Source organism: Elephas maximus, chromosome 6 (assembly GCF_024166365.1).
Source record: "Elephas maximus indicus isolate mEleMax1 chromosome 6, mEleMax1 primary haplotype, whole genome shotgun sequence".
NCBI lineage: Eukaryota > Metazoa > Chordata > Mammalia > Proboscidea > Elephantidae > Elephas > Elephas maximus.
In genome coordinates this window covers 122,168,340-122,193,636 of record NC_064824.1, presented here as the reverse complement: position 1 = coordinate 122,193,636, position 25,297 = coordinate 122,168,340, and positions in this window count along the sequence as shown.

Here is a 25,297-nt window from a genome sequence, read left to right as displayed (position 1 = left end):
ATTGTTTGTTGAAAAATTTTAATTGCTTCGGATCACATTAGTACATATCCTAAGTTTGTCTTTGTTTCTCATGTTCCTTTCAGCCTTTTTTCTTGAAGCTAGTTCCTTTTTTTTTTGGTTTATTTTCATGTTTAAATGAGGGTGCTCTTCCTGGATTAGCTGTTTCTAGGAGGGTAGAGTTGGGGAGGGACTGGGGATTGGTCTAGAGTTGCCAGCAGCTTAGACTTTGGTCTTGGTCTGTTGCCTCTGAACATTTTTCCATCAACATTCTACACTAGGGAGTTTAATTCTACTCAGGGCATGCAGTCTTCCTAGCTCAGACTGGAGTCCTAAGTGACCAACCTAGAGCAGCTGTTGGAGTGCTAGTCAGTACCCACAGTTTCTCCACTTTCTTGCTTCTTGCAAAGATGCCATGTCTTCTTAACTCTTCTTAAAGCTTCACCTTTCCTGCATCCCTAAGATGTCAAGCAGGGTTCAGGGAGTTTCTCCCCACCTGCCCATGGCCCCTGAGGAAGTCAGAGCCTCTGTTTAAATCTGCAGTGGCAGATGGTTCAGTTTTTGGTGCACTTAGCTGCCTGTTACAGAATGAAATGCGTCTCACAAAAAGAGACTTAATCCTTTCTGAATGGCGTCTTATAAAAATCACAGAAGACACAGACAGGCGCCGGGAAAGACAGACACCATGTGAAGATACATCTATAAGTTGTCAAGGAATGCCAAGGAATACCTGAAGCTACAAAGTGGAAAGAGACAAAGGTCTTCCCCTAGAGCGCAGAGAGGGAGAGGCTACCCCTACAGACGCTCTGAATTTGACTTCTAGCCTCCGGAACTGTGAGAAAATAATCTTCTGTTGGTGAAAGTCACCCACTTGTGGTATTTTTGTTACGGCAGCACTGGGAAGCTAAGACCCTGCCCATCTTCATTTGTGTTGTTTGAGGTTATAGGTGTTTTATATTTTCAATGAATAAAAATTTTCTTCATTTTCTATTCTCTTAGCTGAGTTTGGTTGGATTCAGAAAGAAGAGGTGGAAAGAGATGTCTTTATACCACCACTGAAGACCGAGACACCTCACCATTGATTTAGTAACCTACGACTGTAAGGCATTTTCTAGACCTCACAGCTATACTTTAGTAACTTGGCATGTGTAGATGGTACAGAAAATTACATCTTTGGAGTAACTAAGAAAATAGAATAGAATATGAGTTAGGGGAGGGTGTACATCACTATCAATAAAAAAAGAAAAAAAAAGTTTTAAAGCCAGATCTAATGTCCTCACGGCTGAGTCAAAGCAGTCTCATTACAATGTCCTTGACATTAAAGCTGTTGTATCAAAACACAGAACATCAAAATGTCATGTGTCTGCTGGTAAAATGCTGAGTAGAGACCATGGAGAAAATGAACTTTATTCGTTAGTGGGCATGAGCATTTAATGCCAAAGAATTAGACTTGTAATCTTGACGCTAGTGTCAAAAAGGTTACCCATCACTCACGTAAACTTGTCAAAACTCCCATTGGCTTTGCACAAGAGCTTGAAAAAAATGTCACATACAACTCTGGTTGGAATCCAGATTCTCACTGACAGGATGAGATAGTTTTACACATGAGTAATATAGGTAGTTTACTTTCAATGTGTATAATTGGTCCCTGGAATCAAAATGTCTTCTTTATGGCCTTTCTCCTATTCCTGGAATTCTCATACTCATTATTCCTTAAACAACAACCATCTGCAGTGTCTTTTAAATCAAATAAAAGGCAGAATGCATAGTGAAAAAGACAGTAGCCTAGACTTTGGAGTTGGTCAGCCCCAAGTTTGAATCTTGACTCGTTACTCATTAATTGTGTAACCTTTAGAAAGAAACTTAATCTCTGTGCTTCAATTTTTTCATCTGTACTAATAACAGCTACCTTGTATGAATGTCAAGTGGAATAAGTAAAATAACATAATTAAAACAAAAAGTAGGTCCCCAAGAAATGATAGTTTTAGACCAGTAAATGGGAAAACACACTAAGCTATGAAAAAAAAAAAAAATTACCGTATTAGTTTACTAGTTTCCTGGGGAAACTGGGATTGAAGACATGTTTTGAAGAAAGGAATGGAAAACTACTATAAGGCATTTTCAGCTAGTAGGAGCTTCTAGTCCTCTAAAGAAACCCAGGGTTGTCCTAGGACTTGATAGCCAGGCAAAAGGCAGAGAGGGATGCGGGATGAAGCAGTAACTTAGGAATGAATTAGAATGCATTTGGGAATGTGTTGAAAGCAAATCACTCTGACTGTAAAGTAAAGACAAGAAGGGAGAGAATTTTAGCATCAAAGGTTATACAAACTCAAGTCTTGTGCTATGGGCAACACAGAATCAAATGAATTAGGCACTTGGCTCCTTGTCCCGGATGACTGTGAAAGGGACAAGCTGTTGACTGTGAAATACTGCCTCTAGGACTTGTTGTCCCTGGTCTATAACAATCAGAAAATGTGACATTTCTCAGTGTTTCTCTCTTCCAAGTTTCCTTCAGGGGAACACGTGGGCTATACAGCGAAGTCATTCTGAATTAGGATCAACTCATAGGAATAGCTCATGAGTGAATAAGGCATGCTCAGGAAGGAAGTATTTATCTCATTTCAGGTAAACTACCACTTCCAAGGCACTAAATAGTACACTGGCAGCCTGGAAGCTGCACCCTACCTTCTATTTCTATATTAGCACATTTCCTAACACTGCTTGAAAATAAGTACATTTTACAACACGCACCATTATACACATGATATAGGTTTACATACTAATTCTGTCCATAAAATCCACTTTTTGGAAATGTGACTCTTCTAAGTTCATAATATTTTTGCAATGCACGTTTGCCTCTCCGCCCCGAGATTTAGAATGTCCGCTAAGTCTTAGGCTTGAAAATAACTTTAGTCAAATAATTTTCTTTTATGATTGTCCATTTCTTTAAGTTGAGGTGTTTAGCTTTATGATTCCCTACTTTTAACTCTTGCAATCTGCAAGACTGGGTTCTGTAGGTGGTTATGTATGTTCATTGCTGATGGCCATGAAATGAATAACAAAATTACACACATACGCAGTTCGGAGCAGAAGGCTTGATGTTGCTATGGTGATATCGAGGGCACAACTATAGCAAGGCTCAAAAATACAATTATGTTAGCAAAACACTTCAGCATGCTTAGACTTTACTTTGAGCACATCCAGTTGATGTCTGAAGGTTCTATGAGCAAAACTACTAAATAAAAAGATGTCTCATTTCTATCAAAAGAGCACAGACTCAGTTGTTACTCAGGAAACACAGGAAATGATTCAAAATATCAAATTTTCATCTTATTGTGGCAAAGATAAAATAGACTATGTATGTCTTTTTGTCTCTGCCCAGAGGATTTTTTTTTTTTTAAGTAGAGGAAACAAAAGTGTGACGTTACGAAGCTTGAAATGAGGTTTGCAGAGAAATCACCTTTTCTCATAATCAGTTTGCTCAGACACAAGTTTCTCCTGCCAGATAAATTTTCTCCTTTCAAACATTTACGTAAACATTAGTTGGAACATGAAGTTCAAGGTGTATTTAATGCATGTAGGACAATAACTGACACTTCTAAGGTATTTAGAACAGTTAAGCCCTCGATTACTAACGGAAAGGCTGGTGGCTCGAACCTACCCAGGGGCACCTCAGAAAACAGGCCTAGGGATCTACTTCCTAAAGCTCACATCCTTGAAAACCCTGTGGAGCAGTTCTACCCCACACACACGGGATGGCCACGCATCAGAATCAACTGATGAGACAACTAACAACAACAACAACAACAACACAGTTGGCCTTTTTCAAAATGCAACTTTTGAATTTCATTAAAAAAGAAAGTTGAGACATGCGGTGTTCTGGATATATAATTTAACTGGTGGCCTAAGAATTAGTGTTTACCCATGAAGATTTTTCTAAAAGATCTACGTTAATGTCTTAGTAGTACGGACTTAATTAAGTGGAGAATGAAATTGAATTTTGTATAATTGTGGATCTCCAAGGGCCCAGGCCGGCATTCTAAACCAATTCTGTGGTAAACCTAAATCTGTACTATCTATTCAGGTGGCAGCTATGAAAGATAGGGATAAATGTGCACCCATGTCAGAAAATAATCTAAAAGTAATGGAATTAAAAAAAAAAAATTGTTGACATCCCGTGGTTTTTCTTGTAATGAAGTAAAAATAAATTTAATGGACTGAAAGTTCTGATTGATTGTTTTTTAGTTAATTGATGTTTTACTATATCTGAATAGCAAAATATCTATTTCATTGGTAGGCATGGCAACAAGAGAAGGAGCTGCATATAAGTCGAAAATAACCATGGTTTTCAGTCATCAAAAAATACATGTTAAGCGCTGACTGTGGTTTCTGAAAAAGAAAGCAACTTTGGTACAAAAAGAATTTTTTTTTTTTCCCATTTAAATCTTTTGCTATTGACTTTTATACTATGGTAGAGCTTGCATCCAAATACAAAAGGAAAATTGACTTAGGACTGTCCAAATAGTCCCAATAGTATTTATAAATATTCTTGGGACGTGAGGTCAATGACAAAGTAGATTTGAGGAACATGCACACGACACATATGCACACACACTTATTTAAGAAACTAAAGTATGAAAAAGTATAGATAACTCAAATAGCCAGTTAGGTTTTTAAGAATTTTTTTTGTTTTTAGATTCTAAATATTAGCTTTTTTTTTTTTTTTCCAGCCTGAAGGATTTATACGAACTTAAAAAACATTTCTAGCTATGGCTAAATGAGTATATGGCTAAATTATACAGAAACACAGTAGTTCATTGTGGTAAACGAGCTTTCAACCCTCTTTGTGTAAGAAATCTAGGAAAGGAATAATTTATAAACTGTAAATGGAAGTTTCAATTGAAAGTATCTTATTAAAACCACTTTCTATCTCTATGCAGAGGAGGTAGGAATGGTCTTATCAATCAAGATTTATTTAATCTATTGGGCACAGCTAAGATCAGGGAGGATCTGAAAGTGGGTACAATAACATCTCTCCATGCATCACTTATCTAACAATGTCAGTTATTTAGACATAGCCATGAATTAAAAAACGCATTTAAAAAATCCTTAGGACATGAAATTAAAATTTTAAAAAGTCACAAAAGTCTCTCAATAAAATTTATTCATTTTATTTTAAGGAAAGTCCCTCAGAGCTTATTTATTTATCCTTGATTTGTGAGAAATTCTATTAAGTTTCAAATTATGCACCAGAGCTGTTTCAGTGATTAAATGCAATCAGTTAATTTAGAGAGGGTTTTTTTTTTTAGTAACAGGAGCCCTCATGACGCAGTGGTTAAGCATTCAGCTGCAAGCCAAAAGGTCAGTGGTTCGAATCCACCAGCTGCTCCTTGGAAGTCCCTATGGGGCATTTCTACCTTGCCCTATGGGGTTGCTATGAATCTGAATCACCTTGGTGGTGATTTTTTTTTGTAGTAACAATAACAACAAAATGATGATGACTACACTTTTCCTTCTTTAATCTGCTCAAAGTTGATAAACTGAGCTTTAGGGAGCTTGGTGACTTGACCAGGGTTATATGTATGGCAGCCACACACTTAACCACTGTGCCACCAGGGCTCCTAAGAAAGTAATAGGCAAGGAAAACATGTGGTATACTAAAAGGTAGGAAGTAATATGGATAAAGAAAAAGAAGAGTGAGATAAGTGGGGTCAGGTGTGTCAAGGTAGATCGTAATGTTCAGTGTAATATTTCTGACGAGCCAGAAACAAAACTGACATTTGTGCATCCTTGAAAGTGCTGCAGGAGTTTGTCATATGAAGTTATGGAAGATAAGAATTCTAGGCTGAGGGAATAGCCACAGCAAAGGCCCCAAGACTGGAATGTGTCAAAACAAGGCTTTGGCTGACATTGATTATGAGCAGTGTGGAGGAATGGTAGGGATCATGTCAAAAGAGTAACAGGCTGTACAGTAAGGAATTTAGTCTCCAAAGAAGAGGTCTGGTCTTTGTCCCAGCTCCTGCGAGGTAACTTATAAACCCTTGGAGATTTCTTTGTTATTCATGGTGAGCCTTTCAGACCACACCTGATAATTTACGCTAATGAGATGTCTTAGGGTAGGGGTTGACCATGCCAGAAAAACCAACCATATGATTAGGGGGTTGAGGCTTTGATCCACATGATATCTGCCTGACCTCTGGGGAGGGGACAGGACTAGAGATTGAGTTTAACCAGGCAGATAATAACTCAACCAGTTGCTTCTATGAAATGAAGCTTCAGTAAAAACTCTGGACATTGAGGCTCAGGTGATCTTCCCTGGTTGGCAATACTGTATGTATTGTCATATGTCAATACCAGGAGGGTGATATGTCCTTAGGCACACTTATCAGCCTCACCACATGGCCATGACAGATTACATCATGCCTAGTGAGGTTTAGTTAGTATTAGCCCACAAGTGGTCCCTCTTGATCTGGTTGCCCCCACTCATTAGCCTCAGGTGCTGGTGAGGCTCTAAAGAACCTAGAACAAAAGCCAAATGGCTTTCTGCAAGAAGATTCCACACCTTGCAGCCATGTTGAATTGAGATGTTTCCAGGGCACATAAGTGAAGACAAAGTTTGGAAAATGTATATTAGTCTAAAATTGGGCATAGAGGTCTGGGCTACAGATAGGAATTTGGGAGTCATTGGAATATTGATGTCTTATCAGTGATTTTTTTAGTAAATAGAGTTGCTATGAGTTGGAATCAACTCCACAGCAATAGGTTTGGGGTTTTTTTTATAATTAGAATTTAAACTGTGTTTGATTGCTTTTAGTCTCTTGTAATTCAGAATCATTTTTCCCAATTAATAAACAATTCAAAGGGGCTTATTAACTTGATGACCATTAATTACCACCTTTCCAACCCCACTGATACCTTCAGATGAGGAAAATGAAAACCTGTTAAAAGAAAGCTGTGAGACAGGGAGCAAAGGCCCTGAGATCGGAGGATGCCTGTTTGAGAAATAGCAAAGACACTGCTGTGGTTAGAGAAACAAGTAAAAGAGAAATAGACTATATTATAAGAGAGGTAATAGGGGGTTGAGTGTGGAACCTAGAGACTCAGTAAAACAAGGAACAGAGGGGCCCCCAAATCTGCAAAGTAACAAGAAATGGGCCAGGGTGCTGAAACAAAGCCATTCCCCAGAACAATCGGGCAATAGCCCACAAACTTCTTTAAAGTTGCGTTTCAGAAGCAGCTGGAGAAAACCAGGCCCAGGGACATGTGCAGAACGTCCACCTGTGACCGCTGTGTGACCTTCCACCGGGGCAGTGAGGGGCTGCAGCCCCAGCCAGGGAATCGAACCCAGGGAGCAGGAGACTGCATAGGCGTGACACCCCATAATAAGTCCTGCTACGAATCCCAGAGGCCTCGAGGACAGGAACCATCTTGGAAAGCTGCTGCGCATGCAGCTTAGTTAACATATCCCTGCCTGTGCCTGTGAATAAACATGAATCTTTTCCCTCCCAAGAACTTTTAAAAACTTTTAAAAAACTCAGGCCTATCTTTTGTTCTGTGAGATGAGGGTAAGCATTGCTCTAGGCCCTCCTCGACTCTGCTTGCAAGCCTCTTCAATAAAGCTTTGCTCATATGGAAAACTGCGTGCCTCACCTGCTCATTCTTGACCAGTGAGAGGCAAGAACCTTATTCCGTTAACAGCTGTACAACAGCAGGAATTAGATTCATGCTCAAACTTTACTGGTAAGCGATTAGGAGCACTGTCACTATGAACTTGGAGTTTGCTTAAGTTGGCTATTTCAGAATAATAAAGAGTTTAGGGAAGTCAGCCTTCTTCCTAGAATTCATATTCTGATTTATAGTTTTTAATCTTGGAGCAGAGCAAAAAAAAAAAAAAAAAAAAGACCCACACAAAAGCCTGCTATTCATCAGGCATAGGGAGTGATGTCACCACTGCTGTATTTAAAATCAGGTACTGATGAATTTGTGAAATTACCAAAGGAGTAATCTCAAAAGAAGTGTGAAGTGGTGTTTAGAATCTACATTCCTGGTGAAGGCATCTTTAGTCATAGAGTCCTGCTATCCGGACTGGTTGTGGGGATATCTTCCCATTTTCCCCTTATATCTTAGAGGGCATACTCAAGATTTCTTTTTATAACAAGACAAGTTGGAAGAAAAAATTACCCAGTGTTATTGATAGCTTCTTTTCTCACCCCAAATTTCCAGGAAAGAGAGGCCAATAAATGTTGTAAGGGTTTCATGAAGGGCTATGCCTACAGGATCATGGCAAAGTGAGAGAGAATATAGCAAAGCGTTTGGATTCAGGAGTGGCTTAATCTAAGTGATGTTTAGAAAGTATATTAGTTTCTTAGGGCTGCACTAACAAATTACAACAGAATGGATGGCTAAAAATGACCAAAACTTATTGTCTCAGGCCTGGATGCTACAACTCTGAACGCAGGGTGTTGCTAGGCCCTATTCTTTCTGAGTGCTCTAGGGTAAGATCCTCCCTTCTAGTAAAACCCCAACCCACTACCACAGAGTTGATTCCGACTCATAGCGACCCTGTAAGACAGAGTAGAACTGCCCCATAGAGTTTCCAAGGAGCGCCTGAAGGTTCTGAACTGCCGACCTCTTGGTTAGCAGCTGTAGCTTTTAAGCACTATGCCACCAGGGTTTCTTCTGGTAGCCCCAGCCATTCCTTGGTTTAAAGCTAGCTGTAGTATAACTCCAATCTCTGCTTTCATTGTCACGTGGCTTCCTTCCCTCTGTATGTCCATCTATGTCTCTTCTCCTATTTTATGCAGGCACCACTCGATTGGATGGACACACCCTACTCCAGTATGACCTCTTGTTAACTAATAACATCTTCAAAAACCCTATTTCCAAATATCACATTCACAAGTACCTATGGTTAGGACTACAACATATCTTTTTGGGGGATACAATTCAATCCATAACCCTTTCATGACTGTTGGGATGGGTTGCCCACCACTTTTTTCCACCTCTCAGTTTCATTGGGAAGCTGATTTCCCATTAACAATGCATATTGCTGCAAGGCAGGGGCCTTTATGACTCTTTGAAACTGAAAAACATGCATGTGCTCCAAATTATTGTTCAACAGTGTGTTGTACGTGGTGTGTGCATTTTTCACAGGAAACAGAAATCTTGAAAATTTTTCTTTGGGACACCGTATGTCTCTCTGAACTCTAGGAGTGTCCAGACGTAGAATAAGTTGGATAATATATGTCCCTCTAAACTTGGAGGGTAGAGTTATTGGTGGGGGGACAAAAAAAAAAATGCGTGCTACCTACCAAAAATTCAACAACACTCAAAGATTCTGCATGCTCTCATTAATGAAAACACCTGGTATCAACAAAAACTTCAAAGCAGAAAATAATTGGGTCTTGAAAGGGATAACAGAACGTTTCTCCAAGAATGAGATTTCTTCTCATTTTGTCTTCGTCATTATAGAACCCCCCAGAGAGGTGACTATACCTCCAAAGGATAGCCTGGGGCTGATGGGGTCATGCACACTAATAAAAAAAAAAAGCCAGAAGAAAACATACCTGAGCCTGAAGCTGGCACAGAAGCAGCATAGCCACCACTTTCAAGTAGACTTGGACATGAGCTCAGAGCCCATTAGGCTGAGCAAAGCTAGAAGCTCAGAGAGCCCATTTCCACATACTCTAACTTGCATTGGGCTTTTTAGTTTGTATCTACCCTAGCTATACACAGAAGCTTATAAAAAATGCCTGAGATTCAATTTCTCATGAGCAGTTAGGGGTGGCAGCACAGAACAGATTTTACTTTTTACAGAAACAAAAGAATGTGGCATGTTTGCACTCTGATGTTATGTACTAAAATGTATTCATCTTTCATGTAACGTGATATTCAAGGCCTTTCAAAAATTTGTTTAAATCTATTTCTCTAGGTCTATTTCTCAGCATTTCCTTTCCCCATTTCTCTCCTTTCCACCCAACTTTATACTTCAAATGTTACCTCTTCAGTAAAGCCTTTTCAATTCCCTCAAAATAATTGTCTTCAAGCATTTTTATTTGTGCTTCTACTTTATCACTCTTATAGATGGCATCTAACATTAAGTTCTGTACATGTTTATGACCCCTACAAATATTGTTAGTTACCTCAGAGCAGCAACCAAGTATTCTTCATCTTTGTAACCTCATTACTTAAGCTAGTGTCTTGTTCATTACGAGGCTCAATAAGCATGTTTGTTGTTCATTTAATTAAAAGTTTATGAAGGCAGGAGAGGAAATAAAATGCACACAGTTTGGAAAGGAAGAAATAAAACTATCCCTATTTGCAGAGGACACGATTGTCTTCATACAAAATCTCAAAGAATCTACCAAAAAAAAAAAAAAACTCCTAGAACTAATAAATGAGTTTAGTGAGTTCTCAGGATACAAGGTCAATAGAAAAAAAAAAAAAAAACCTACTTCTATATGCAAGAAATGAACAATTAGAAATGGAATTAAAAATACGATGCCATTTATAATCACTTTACAACATAAAATATTCAGGTATAAATCTGTCAAAACAAGTACTGGATCTGTATGCTGCAAATCACAAAATGCTAATGAAAGAAATCAAAGAAGACCAAATAAATGGAGAGACATATTGGGTTCGTGGATTGGAAGAGACAACATGGTAAAGTTGTTAATTCTCTTCAACCCGATGTATAGGTTTAATGCAATTCTTATCAAAATTTCAGCAGGATTCTTCTTAGATATAGATAAGGTGATGCTAAAATTTGTACAGAAAAGCAAAGGAAAAGCAATATCCAAAACAGTTTTGAGAAAAGAAGAATAAAGGGATCATACTGCTTGATTTTAAAACTTACTGTATAGCTACACAATAAGACACTGTGATAGTAGTGGAGATATAAATACGTAAATCAATAGAACAGGATAAAGGATACAGAATAGACCCACTCTAGTATACAAATAGTCACCTGATATTTGACAAAGATGCAAAAACAATTCAATGGAAGAAGGATAGTCTTTTCAACAAAGGTTGTTGGAACCATTGGACATTCAGAAGCAAAATAATGAACCTTGACCTAAACTCACACCTTATAGAAAAATTAACGCAAATTGGATTATAGATCTAAATGTAAAACATAAAACTATGAAACTTTTAAGAAAATCTTTATGACTGAAAGTTAGGCAAAAAATTCTTAGCTGTGACACCAAAGACACAAGCAATAAAAGAAAATTTGGTAAGTTAGATTTCATCAAAATTAAAAACTCCTGCTTTGTAAGAGACCCTATTAAGAGAATGAGAAGACAAGCCACACAGTAGAAGCAAAAACGTACAGATCACGTGTTCAACAAAGTAGTCATATTCTTAATATCTAAACTCTCTAAGCTCAACAGTAAGAAAACAAAAAATCTCATTAGAAATTGGGCAAAAAACTTGAACAGCCTTAACAGACATTTCACCCAGGAAGAAATAAGGATATCAAAATAAGTGCATGAAATTATAGTCAACATTCTTAGTCATCAGGGAAATGCAAATTAAAACCATGATTAGATACCACTACACAAAACCAGAAACAAGACAAATGTCCTTCAACTGATGAATGGATGAACAAAGTTGTGGTACATCCACGCAGTAAAATCCTGCTCTGTAATAAAAAACAGATGAACTATTGATAAACAGCACAAATTGGATAAATCTCCAGGTCATTATACTGAGTGCAAACAGCCAATCTCAAAAGGTTACATCCTATGTTATCTGCTCATAAAACATTCTGAAATGGACAAAATTATAGTGATGGAGAAGAGATCAGTGGTTGCCAGGGTTTAGGGTTGTGGGACACAGTGTAATTATTAAGGAATAGTATAATGGAGTGTCTTTCTGATGATGAAACGGTTCTGTATCTTGATTGTGCTGATGGTTACTTGAGTCTATGCATGCAGTAAAATTTCATAAAGCTTATACAGTAACATAAAAAATGAAAAGAGCACAAGCAAAAAACTTGTGAAATTCAAATAACGGCTGCACCTGAATTAATAAAATTTAGTATTATACTAACATCAGTTAACTGGTTTTCATAGTATACTATTGTTAGGTCAAATATTATTATTAGGAGAAGCTGAGTGCAAGGTACATAAGAATCCTCTGTATCATTTTTGAAACTCCTTGTGTATTTTTAAATATTTTAAAACAAAAGTTGTTTTTTCAAAGTTCATTAATGAACATCCCCAATGGTAAATGTTGATAGCAACATATTTGTCTTATGTAATACTTCAAGAAAAGCCTGAAGTTATGCATGGCTACGTCTCTCAGAAATAACAGATCATCTTTTAATAAAACTCAGCCACGATGCATGATCATAAAGTTCTTGTCAACACGGCAAGTTTCTTATCTTAGAATGGCGTTTTCCAGAATATCCGTGTCTTAGGCTGGGTTCTCTAGAGAAGCAAGAGCGATTTATATCAAAGTATATCATATTATATCAAATCTCATCACGGAGGTGATCACATCATTATACAAATGCCAAACTACATTATAACTGCCAAACAACTGAAAATCATAGCCTACCCAGGCTGACACACAATATTTACGATCACAATCTGCAAACCAGTTCAGACTATCAGCCTCTGCTTGGGTTACAGATTCAATGGTGCTGTGTATGGCTTTCCGAACTCTACTAAACCTTGAGCAAGTATGCCTTTCAAATTCATTCAAATGAAAGCCAAAGTTTTGCGTAGCCATTCATTAGACTAGCATTAACAGATCTTGGTTATTTGTGTGGTTGTAAAATCCAAATTTGTATCAGTTTCAAGAGTGAGAGGCCTCAAAATTCTTCAGGATTTAGTCACCCTTGATAAATTGCCACAAGTACGTGACAGAAGTCATATCTCTAATGAGTAAAGATACCTTCTAAAATATTTTCTCAAGATAACCATTGCTGAAGTTGTTGAGATCTCCATGCAGCTGTCTAGATTATCCTGATCACATGGCTACTGGTGGTAGAAGCTATTTTGTGAATGCTAAGTTTGACTTTTTCATAGAAATTTTCCACTAGTTAGCATAAGAGAGTAAAAAAAAAAAAAGACTGTTGGCAAAGTTCTACCTGTCTCAAGACATATTCATACCATTTTAGGAGGCTATCCATTCATTTCCCAAGGAACCTGTCAAAGCGACACAGATCTAAGTAGGAGAACCACCTGGATACAGTCAATAAATCTATTTACTTGAAAAGCTACAGCCATAACTTTGCCCGGAGAAGAAAATATTCGGGAAATATTTAAGCACATTTATCGAGTAAAGTGTCCTTGGATTCTTAAACAGACCCAAGTTGCTATAAAAATCATGCTAGAGCTGAAGTTGATTTTTAAAGAGAAACTTTGTGGGGACCATTACAAATGACATTCATATCAAGTATCCACAGTTAATCAATACAGGAAGAAGGTCTTAAAAAGACTTAACCTTGCCTAAGCTCACCGCAGCTTGGTTTTGAGGTTAGTGCTCTATACAGCCAGGCAAAAGTCACCCAAGGGACCATAAAAGGAAAGGATGTTTAGCTCTCAAGTTTCCAGCACATTACATTGGCTCTGAATTCAAAGATCCAGGTGTGATAATAGCTATCAGACTTGAGAAAGAACTTAAAAAATGTTTCACATCATTTGTATTAGATTTCTGGAAGGAAAAAAAGATATATGTTAAATCAAAACCTCTCGTGCCAAATTCTCTGAGATTCTGCAGTGGTGCTAAAGCAAAGTCCTTCCACAAATGACCTGAGTATCAGACCTTCTAGGGCTATTCAACGTGTCTTGTGATTTTGTTCTCTCCCCTGCCCTCCCTGCCCCCACATCTTCTTCTTCTGGAAAATGTGGCTTTATAACCCTGTAGTCACCAGCATGTTGATATTTTTTCGGAATATCTACATTATCGACTTCCTTCTCAGAATGTAAAGGAGTTATTGATTTAATATGTGCCATTATGTTACAATAGACATATTTCTGACTCTCCATACTTCTTTACCTTAGCATGTTGTTGCTAGTTGCCATTGTGTCAATTCCAACTCATAGTGGCCCCATGTGTGTGCAGAGTAAACTATGCCACAGGGTTTTCGAGGATGTGACTTTTCAGAGGCAAACCAGCAGGCCTGTCTTCTAAGATACCTCTGGGTGCACGTGAACCACAAAACTTTCAGCTAATGGTAGAACACTTAACCATTTAAACCACCCAAGGATTCCTGACAAAGACATTATAAGACAAGAAATCTACAGACCAATATCCCTTATGAACACAGATGAAAAACATTCTCAAAAAAATATCAGTAGGTTGAATCTGGAAATACTTACAAAGATTTATATGATGAACAAGTGTGATTTGTTCAGGAATCCAAGATTGATTCAACATTATAGGATAATTGCCCACAATAGATGCAGAAAATCATTTGACAAACGTTAACACCCATTCAAGTATACAGCTGGCACATAGCGTTAATAGATATTTATTAACTGAAAGAATGTCTTAGCCTTTGATAGGTGCAAGTGAGATACAAAGATTGAAAACCACATTCCCTGCTCTGTCTCTCTTGTCTGTTCAATTCTAAAACTCTTGGGTACAAGGCATAGTCACACACACAACATTGTGTTACTCTCACAATGTACAGAGTGATATAGACCAAGGAGAAGAGAGGGGAGTCAGGAGAGTTGCCAGAACAACTTGACCCCTGAGAAATACTACTGAATGCATTGATAATGTCTTGCTCACCTCTGTATCCCTAACACAGATCAGAGAATACAGCACATAATGGAGCTCAATCAATTCTGGTGAATTAATGAATAAGTGCATGAGTGAATGACAATCCACAGAGCTAGTATCAATGTTGAGCCTAGTAAAGCAAAGCCGTAGTAGTTCGGCTCATTGCCAAAATCCTGCTGAAGCATGTGTCCGGGCTTTAATCAATTTGGCTAAATTCTTCACTGTTCACTTATCTATGGCAACATATAAGCAAGGGCAATGAAACCTACTTTTCCTGTGGTGGATTGTCACAGCCCATTTAATCTGGTCTCAGAGTATTCATATATCACATGTGTCCTTGTGTCCAGCTTGCTCTGAATAATAACCTCTCAGAGTTAGAACAGGCCTCAGAGATTAATTCAATTCTCTCATTTTCAGATTAAAAAACTTTGGCCCCCAAAAGTGAGTTGTTTGGTATCACACAGAATGTTGATAGAAAATTCAATTTTGTTAATGCCTCGTGTCTTAGTTTTCTAGTGCTGCTATAACAGAAATACTGTAAGTGGTTGACTTTAACAAACAGAAATTTATTTTTTCATAGTTTAGGAGGCTAGAAATCTGAAATCAGGGTGGCAGTTCTAGGGCAAGTGTTTCTCTCTGTGTTGGCTCTGGAGGAAGATCCTTGTTTCTTCTGCTCCTGGGCAAACTTCATGTGACTTGGAATCTCTCTTCCTCCATCTCTGCTTGCTAACTTGCATTTAGTCTCTTTTATATCTCAAAAGAGATTGACTCAAGATACAAACTACTCTAATCCTGCCTCATTAACATAACAAAGTCAACCCATTCCCAAATGGGATTATAACCACTGGCATGTTGTTGTTAGGTGCTGATGAGTTGGTTCCAACTCATAGATATCCTATGTACAACAGAACGAAACACTGCTGGGTCCTGCACCACCCTCACAGTCATTGCTATGTTTGAGCCCATTGTTGCAGCCATTGTGTCAATCCATCTCGTTGAGGGTCTTCTTCTTTTTTATTGACTGTCTACTTTACCATGCATGATGTCCTTCTCCAAGGACTGGTCCCTTCTGATAACATGGCCAAAGTATGAGAGACACATATTGTTTTATGACATCGGTTAACAACCCCACGACATGTCAACACTCTCCATTCTCCAACTTGGGTTCTGTATTACCAGCTTTCCTGTCCCATCCTGCCTTCTAGTCCTTGCCCCTGGGCTGGTATGCCTCTTTAGTCTCGTTTTATTTCATGGGCCTGTCTAATCTTTGGCTGAAGGGTGACTTCATTACTGAGCTAAAAGTGTGCCCAGGACATACTCTCTGAGTTTTTCCAGTCTCTGTCAGGCCAGTAAGTCTGGCCCTTTTTTGTGAGTTAAAATTTTGTTCTACGTTTTCCTCCAGCTCTGTCCGGGACCCTCTATTATGATCCCTGTCAGAGCAGTCAGTGGTGGTAGCCAGGTACCATCTAGCTGTATTGGACTCAGACTGGTGGAGGCTGTAGTAGTTGTGGTCCAGTAGTCCTTTGGACTAATCTTTCCCTTGTGTCTTTAGTTTTCTTCATTCGTCCTTGCTCCTGAAGGGGTGAGACCAGTGGAATATCTTAGATGGCCTCTCACAGGCATTAAGATCCCAGGTGCTGCTCACCAAAGTAGATTGTAGAACATTTTCTTTATAAACTCTGTTACGCCAGTTGAGCTAGATGTTCCCTGAGACCATGGTCCCCACCACCCTCAGCCCAGCAATTTGGTCCCTCGGGGACTAAGGTATCAATTCTTCTTTGATCTTCCTTATTCATTGCCCAGCTTTCACATGAGGCGATTGAAAATACCGTGGCTTGGGTCAGGCACAACTTAGTCCTCAAGGTGGTAACTTTACTTTTTAACACTTTAAAGAGGTCTTTTGCCACAGATTTGCCTAAAGCAATACATCATTTGATTTCTTGACTGCTGCTTTTATGGGCATTGATTGCAGATCCAAGTAAAATGCAATCATTGACAACTTCAATATTTTCTCCATTTATCATGATGTTGCTTTTTGGTCCAGTTGTGAGGATTTTTGTTTTCTTTTTTATGTTGAGGTATAAGTGATACTAAAGTCTGTAGTCTTTGATCTTCATCAGTAAGTGCTTTAAGCCCTGGCGATCTACTTCTGAAAAAATTGGACAGTGAAAATCTTATGGATAGCAGTGGAACAACAGGCATAGAGATTAGAATTTACAACATATATTTTTGGGGAACACAATTCAATTCATAAAACCTTTTTTAGTTTGGTTTTTTTTACTGGCCTTAAATTCCCACTAATTAAGAAAAAGAAAAAAAAAATCCTTTACCATCATTTAGAAAGAGGGAAAGGAAAAAAAGGAACAAAGGGAGAGAAATAGGAGAGAGAGAGGAGGAAGGGAGGAAAAGAAAGAGAGAGAAGAAGGAAGGAAGGAAGAAAGAAACCCCATCTTTGGCTTGCCAAAAGCTTATCACAAAGACAGAATCAAAGGCCCAGGGAATGCAGTGGCCACAACAGAGTCTAATTTTCAAATATTTTACTTGCATCCAGCCTCCTTTCTTTCAGACTAGTCCAAATCCCTTTCAGGCCTGTGTGCCTGTGCTAATTAATTGTTAACTTTAGCCTTCTATTAAAAGTCTGCAAGGCTGGAAGCCAAAAGAGAAACGTTAAAATATTTAAAACCCCTTAAGCCTGGGGCACAAGCTGATCAGCAGCAGGAGTCAGAAAGACAATTTCCCCCTGGTACTGAGTGGCTAAATTAAGGAAACTGAGTTTGCTGCACTCCTTTTGAAACCCTCTTTCTGATCTGTTTTCATTTTCAAAGGCTGGACATGAAAGTATCAGAGACCACTGGTCAGCACCATTTTGGATCATCCAACTCCTTCTCATACATACTTACCGTGCCTTGAGAATAATATAACCATATCTCATAACATAAATGAGGCCAAGCTTCATTAGATTTAAGTGAAAATCTTGGTTGAAAGAGACTTAATGCCACTCTTTGCATATAGCTAAATGACAACTGAATCCAGAAAAGATCAACTAAATAGGCTCAAATGTGGTCACCCTGTAACCAATGGAGGATATTAATAAATGGCAATGGGTTGAGTTTAATTAAATCACTAGGAATATCATTTGTCTTCTTGCTGGCTGGTATGTTACAGATCAGAGGAATCTGGGCAGAAAGACAGAGCAGAGCAAATGATTTAGCAAAGACAGTTTGATGCCCTTTGTTCTCGTGGACTCACATGTTTTGAAAAATTGTGTCAAGGATTAACGGGGATATTTTAATAATATTAAAATGTTGACTGGGGAGAATCATTGTTTTCTGCTTGTCATTAAAAGCCAGTGGGTGGGAATGAATATACAATGCACGTGTTGCCAGAGACAAAAGACTTAGAAGAGAGAACTTTCTTAGTATGTTCTACTTATCCTAAGAAGAAAAGGAAAGAATGTGTTTCAGGTATCATTTAGCAAGTATGTGCTATGTTCTCATAAAGGGTTTCCATGGGAGTTGGTGGTGCAGTGGTTAAGAGCTCAGCTGTTAACTAAAAGGTTGGCAATTCAAATCTACCAGCTGCTCCTTGGAAACCCTATGGGGCAGTTCTACTCTGTCCTATAGAGTCACTATGAGTCGGAATCCACTCGACGGCAATGGGTTTGGGTTTTTTTTTTGTTTTTGTTTATGAGAATTTTAATCTCATTTTTGACAATACCTCTCTAACCATATCCCAAGTGCATTTATAAATACCCAGTGAAAGAAAGCTAGTTTATTTTTCAGAGATGTATTCAGTTTGATTTGGGCCACTGGAAAAGAGGAACATTCTTCTAGAACAAATTCATCTGGTAACTGCAAGTCACAAGAACTGCTAGGACACATTTCAGAGAAAAAGTATCATCTGTAAAAGATCGTAAGAGTCAGGCTCTGGGCACTAGGTAGCTAGTTCTTTTTGAGCCAATCATGTAATTCATACTTTGCCATAGGAAACTATAAGACGGTATACCAGACACTGTTTTAAGTACTTAACACATAGGAATTCATTTCATTTTGATAACAGCCCAATGAGGTGAGGACCATTACTTCCACTTTGCAGAGTAAACTGAGCCTTGTTGTGGGTAGTGAACTTGCTTAAGGTTGCATAGCAACTGAGAATTGGAATTAGGATTCAGACTCAGCCCGGCTGGCACCAGAGTCCATGTGTTTAAGCCTAAACCTCCCCAATGTCATGCTGACAGTTTGTGAAATTCAGGCTGGGAAGAAAACTGCTCTGAAGAGTTTTGAGTCCTGAAAGCCAAAGATACCTAATTATCTTTAGAATCACTCATACATATCTGGATAACTAAACGCTTGGGTACATGTTTACCCATTGGTAGAATAGGATAATAACACCTATGTTGTGATGTTTCTGGGAAGGTTAAACCTTAGTTTGTAGAGCAAGTGCCTGGAGTTTAGTTAACCAAACATTTGTGTACAACAAGTATCCCCTGCTAGATGCTGGGGATACAAAGGCAAGTAAGACACGCCCCCTAGGGCCTTGGTTCCCAAGTGTGGTCTTCAAAGCTGCAGCCCTAGCATTACTTGGAAGCTTATTAAAAATAAATGCACAAGCTTGGGCATCATCCCAGGCCTACAGAATCAGAATCTGCATTTTAACACCATCCTCAGTGATTCCTGCACACATTAAAATTTAAGAAGCACTGCACAGTCCACACCCAATTCACTGCCTGCCAGTTCCACTCCCCCTTTCCTGTAACCTGTACGTACTATGACTATCCAAGGGGGAGTCTCTGGGACAGTCCTAATTTCAAATTTTTCTTCCTTTCATCAGACTATCAGTGTGTCAGGCCATGTGTTCTGGTCCACGGTTTGGAAAAAATGATTTGTGTATATGTTATTTGTCTCAACATTTTCCTATGCTACAAAAATGCCTTTAACCTTAACCAATAATTCCATTATCTGCTCCATCTGTCTTGGTTCTGGCTGTGCACATTCCTGAGGGGTTGCTCTGGGGGCCAGCAGCGGGGTGCAGTCCAGATCCCACAATGCTGTACAATGCTGCCTGTTTGGAATGGTCCTCTCCTCCCCCCACCACCCCCCCCCCCCCCGGAGCACCCCCAGAGGCACAAGAAAGCCAAAAGTAGATAGACACAGAGTTTCAAAAGTTAAAATCTAGCCAAAGGACTGAAATACCTGTCCATGTCATTACACAAGCAAACAAACCAACAAACAAAAATTGGATACAAAGATTAAGAGGCAAAATATCAGCCTCCGAGATAGCCACGCAAAGTGAGAAGGGATCTTGACGTCATCAGAGAGAGGCCTCCAGGAGGCACAGTTCCTTAGGAAAAGGAAATAAATGCTGTTTCCTGGTGGATGGTATGAACCTGAACAAAATGAAAACCACAAAACATTTCTTGGAGGTGAAATTGCCCCAAGGATAAGATTGCATTTGGGTGAACCTAATACAAAAGAACACCTGAAAGTTACTCATAGCAATAAATTGCTGTGGATGACAGGTCCAGAGACAAATGAACAAAGCCCTACAGTCTATCTCCCTCTTTTTGTGTCAGTCCGTTCCACATTTCTCCTCTTATATCCTTAAAATACAACTAAAATGGCCAGTCTGATGTGCAAAGAGCCTTGGTCTGGGACTCAGGAAACTCCAGGTTGCTCATGGCTCTTCACTTGACATTAAACTTCTCTGGGTCTCAATTCCCATCTCTCAAAGGTGAGGGTTTGACAAGTCAATCTCCAAGATCCCACCAATTCTCAGGTTCTAAGATTTCAGGATTTTGCAGTTACCATTGCTGTAGGATGCCCCAGGTCTTGGAGCCAGGAGTGTTTCTTGTTGACGGGCTAAATCTGTTATCCACGTCTGCTTGTTTTCTCCTCAGAGTATTCGGTAAACAGCGCATCACTAGCACAACTCTTTGTGTTTTTATCCTGTTAAAAAGCTTTATCTCTGATGGCAGAGAAAAAGCCAGGGAATCGATCTTTGGGGAAAGAGGTGAGCATTAGTAGAGGAGAATGATAGGAGATGAAAGAGGGATAGAAAGAGAAGGAAAGAGTAGTCAAAGCATCCTAGAGATGTTTTCCTTGCTCAGGAATGCATAATTGCCATTAAAAAAGGCAGGCAGGCAGGCAGGGAGGCAGACAGGCAGGCAGGCAGGCATGCAGGGAGGCAGGGAGGCAGGCAGGCAGGGAGGCAGCAAGCAGGCAGGCAGGCAGGCAGGCAGGGAGGCAGGCAGGCAGGCAGGGAGGCAGGCAGGCAGGCAGGCAGGCAGGGAGGGAGGCAGGCAGGCAGGCAGGGAGGCAGCAGGCAGGCAGGCAGGGAGGCAGGGAGGCAGGCAGGCAGGGAGGCAGGGAGGCAGGCAGGCAGGGAGGCAGCAGGCAGGCAGGCAGGGAGGCAGGGAGGCAGCAGGCAGGCAGGCAGGCAGGGAGGCAGGGAGGCAGCAGGCAGGCAGGCAGGGAGGCAGGGAGGCAGCAGGCAGGCAGGCAGGCAGGGAGGCAGGCAGGCAGGCAGGCAGGAAGGCAGGGATGCAGGCAGGCAGGCAGGCAGGCAGGCAGGCAGGCACTAAAATGGAAAGGCAGGGGGAGGAGGATGGAGAGCTAGAAGGATATTCAGGTAGATGGGGAGTAAAGAGTGCAGCCATTTATGTTCTTCCATCCTCGCTCCTACTTCTGCATTAGAAACATACCTCCAAACCCGTAGAGACAAGGGCTGTTAGAAGACAGTGACCCATGCAATGATGTTGCTCAATGCAGACCTAATTGCCTTCTCACGTCTGATGTTCTGCTCAGTGAAATGGCCCAATTTTGCTTTTGAAGAGAATACCAACTTCCTCCTCCTTCCCAAGAGAATTTGCTATTTTCATTTGGTATCTTGAATAGTTCTCCCTGTAACAAAATGTAGAGTTCACCTTTATTTAAGAAAGGGGCTTATTTCATGTAGTTTGACACAGGACTGCTGTTTTAACTGGGAGCCCAGAGCCTCAACTGAATTCAAGGAAACCTGGTGCTATTTGACAGAGTGCTTCCTACTGTGCTTTCTAGAAGCAAGGAATTCAGCTGAAAACAAGATGTATCACCATCTGCCAAAGGAGCAAGTGGCAAAGAAAGTGAACTATTGTGGGGAAGCCAAGATCTGGGTTCCAGCCGGTGCTTTGAGGTAAAGTTATTGTTTGATCTTGAGAAAGTCAAACTCTATGAGCATGTGTTTTCCTACAAAGAAGTGGAAAAATACCAGTCCTTATTCCCTAAGGATGTTTAAAGTTTCTATCAATTTCTTAGAAATATATATTGCTTCAGTACCTATGACTTTCCCCTTTCTGATGTTCTCCTTCAAATAAGAAGAAATATTTTCCTTTCATTTTGGAAATGGCTTGTTATAGATTTAATTGCATCCTGCCAAAATATGTGTTGTAAATTCTAATCCCTATACCTGTGGCTATAATCCCATTTGGGAATTGAGTTTTCTTTGTTATGTCAATGAGACAGTATTTGTATATATGTGTCTTAAAAAAATCTCTTTTGAGGTATAAAAGCAGATTTAAAAAGCAAGCAAGCAGAGATGGAGGAAGATAGAAGCCACACCACATGAAGATCACGAAGGAGCCAAGGAACAGGAGCAGAAAAGAGACAAGAACCTTCCTCCAGAGCTGACAGAAAAAGCCTTCCCCTAGAGCCAGTGCCCTGAATTTGAACTTCCAGCCTCCTAAACTGTGAGAAGACAAATTTGTTTGTTAAAACCATCCACTCATGGTATTTCTGTTATAGCAGCACTAGATAACGAAGACAGGGCTTAAACTTGTTTTACTTTGATATGTATAAGAACTGGGAAAAAAAAATACATTGAAACTTTACTTGGACTTCAAGAAAGCTACTAACCAGAACTGACACATAGTCTACATTACAGAATCTCAGAGAGAAAATTGGTTTATTTATTTTATATTTCACTCTAACTAGGCTTTGAATAGAATATTCAATTAACATAACCATTTTGTACATATGCTAGTACTTTTAAAATATTTAAACTCACTTTATTTTCTTTAAATTCTTGTTTACATGAGAGCTTTACTTAGTAAATTCCTTTCTTTTTTTTTTTTCCATCATTGAAGCAGCAGAAAAATTATCAGGCAGTAGCTTGGGTAAATTTTCACGAACTATGTACATGGCATGCTAATTCTTGAGGTTTCTCTCCAAATCCTGTAGTTAGAGCTGGAAGAGATCTTAGAGACCATTTACCCTCAAAATCCTCATTTCATAAATAAAGAAACTTAAAACCATAACCCCAACTGCCTTCAACTTTTTAACAATTAGTGGTAGGGTCACTACCACAGAATTTGAGCCTACTTTTCATTAGATGGCACCCTGGTGGCATAGTGATTAAGAGTTTGGCTGCTAACCAAAGGGTCGGCAGTTCGAATCCACCAGCTTCTCCTTGTAAACACTATGGGCAGTTCTACGCTGTCCTATGAGTCAGAATTGACTGGACAGCAACAGATTTTGGTTTGGTTTTTTTAGATAGTTCCTGAGTGGCACGAATGGTAGAGCACTCAGCTGCTAACTAAAAGGTTGGCTGTTTGAATCTACCCAGAGGTTCTTTGGAAGAAAGTCCTGGCTATTTACTTCTGAAAGATTGTAGCCATGGAAAACCCTACAGGGAGCAGTTCTGTTCTGTAGCACCTAGTTTTCCATGGAGTCAACTCGTTGACAACTGGTGTGCTTTAGTTTTTGGTTTGCATTAGACTACCCTGTTTTTCTCTTTGGAAGATATTAATTAATTCTAGTAAGCAAAACTGGTGTAATTCAAAGAGGGGTTGGGGATTACAATGGCCACAATCGATTAATGACATCAATCAGCAGTAAGTTGCAGGTCACATTGTATTGGTCAAGGATAAAACTGAACAAAAATTTCCTAAAATGAAAAAGGAATTTTCGGGGGGAAGGCATCATTGGCCCCTTTTCTCATTGCTTTCTGCTCTTTCTTTTTCCACCTTCACTAGCAGGGTGGGCACTTGAGCCAGGAGACCTCTGATTACTGTTCCCTTAATGCAGGCAATGCTCCCCTCTCATTCCACACTCCTCTGTTGGGGTCACATCCTTTCAGGCCCTCTTCTTAGGAGAGGCCCATTTTAGGATGTCCCCAGGCCAGCCCTATTCTGGGACTTTACATCTGGTGGGGGAAAAAATCACACATCTTTGGCCCACATTTGATGCAGGATAGCTTTCAATTATGACTATAACAATAATAATTTTATAGGCTCATGTAAAAATCCAGCTAAACTTAATTCAAATATAGACTCAATATTTGCCCTCAAGTCTCACTTTATCTCTCTACCGACTCTTTCTTCATTCTCATTTCTTCTCTAGAATACAACAGTTTTCCTATCTTAAAAACACTGGTGATTGAAGTCTATGGATATACACAAATAGCCTGCCATTTACTAATCCCTGCAGAAGTCTCTGGTTTCAGGAGTTTTTTTTTTTTTTTTAAACCAAGCCAACAGAATTAGCATACTTATTTGGCATGGTCATGCTCAGCCTGGGACTAATCATTTTTCCCTTCTTTACATAACACTGATATGCTTTGAGAACAGAAAAGAAATGTTCATATGATTTCAGTTGTTACAGATGGTGTTTTCTCACTCTTTCAAAACAATTCTGAGTTTGGAGTGAAAAAAAAAAAATTACCCACCATGGCATGATAAGGAGGCATCTGGTAAGATTCATGGGTTTTCTCACATGATGTGATAAGAGTCAAGCAAATTGAGGCGGAAAGTCAGTCATTATGTAACGTATTGGCATTTTGTTTTTAAGAAAAATATAACTATATAAGATAAATGTGCTTTATTTTCACAGATCAATCAGTGTTTGTCTATATAAAACCACCCCCCCCAAAAAAACTCGTTGCCATCAAGTTGATTCCAACTCATAGCAACCCTAAAGGACAGAGTAGAAGTGCCCCACAGAGTTTCCGAGGGGCCTTTAAAGCATAGGTTGGGTGCCTTTAGACTCCATCTTAGCCACTGAACCCCAGCACAATAGTATGCATCAAGCATCTCCTACTTATTTCCATTTTTTAGGTAATATCTTATTGTGTTTTTGGTGAAGCTTTACACAACAGATTAGCTTTCCTTTCAACAATTTCTACACAAATTATTCAGTGACGTTGGTGACATTCTTCACAATGCGTGAACATTCTGATTATTTCCATTCTGGATGTTCTGTTTCCAGTAGTCTAGTTTCCCTATCCCCTTACCTTCTCAAACTTTTTTTTTAAAGTAATTATTGACCTTTAGTCTCATATCACTCATAGGTGAGTCGGAATCGACTTGAGGGCACTGGGTCTGGATAGTCTCATATAGATGATTTTTTAGAGGAGTACAGTACTCATAGGTTATAGTCTTTATTTTGTGAGCTGATCTGTTATATAGCTGAAAGGTGACCTCAAGGGACAGTTTCCACACAAGATTTAAAGCATCTCAGTACAATAGTCTCTGGGTGTCCTCTAGTCTCAACTGGTCCCGTAATTCTGGATTTTTTAAGAATTTGAGGTT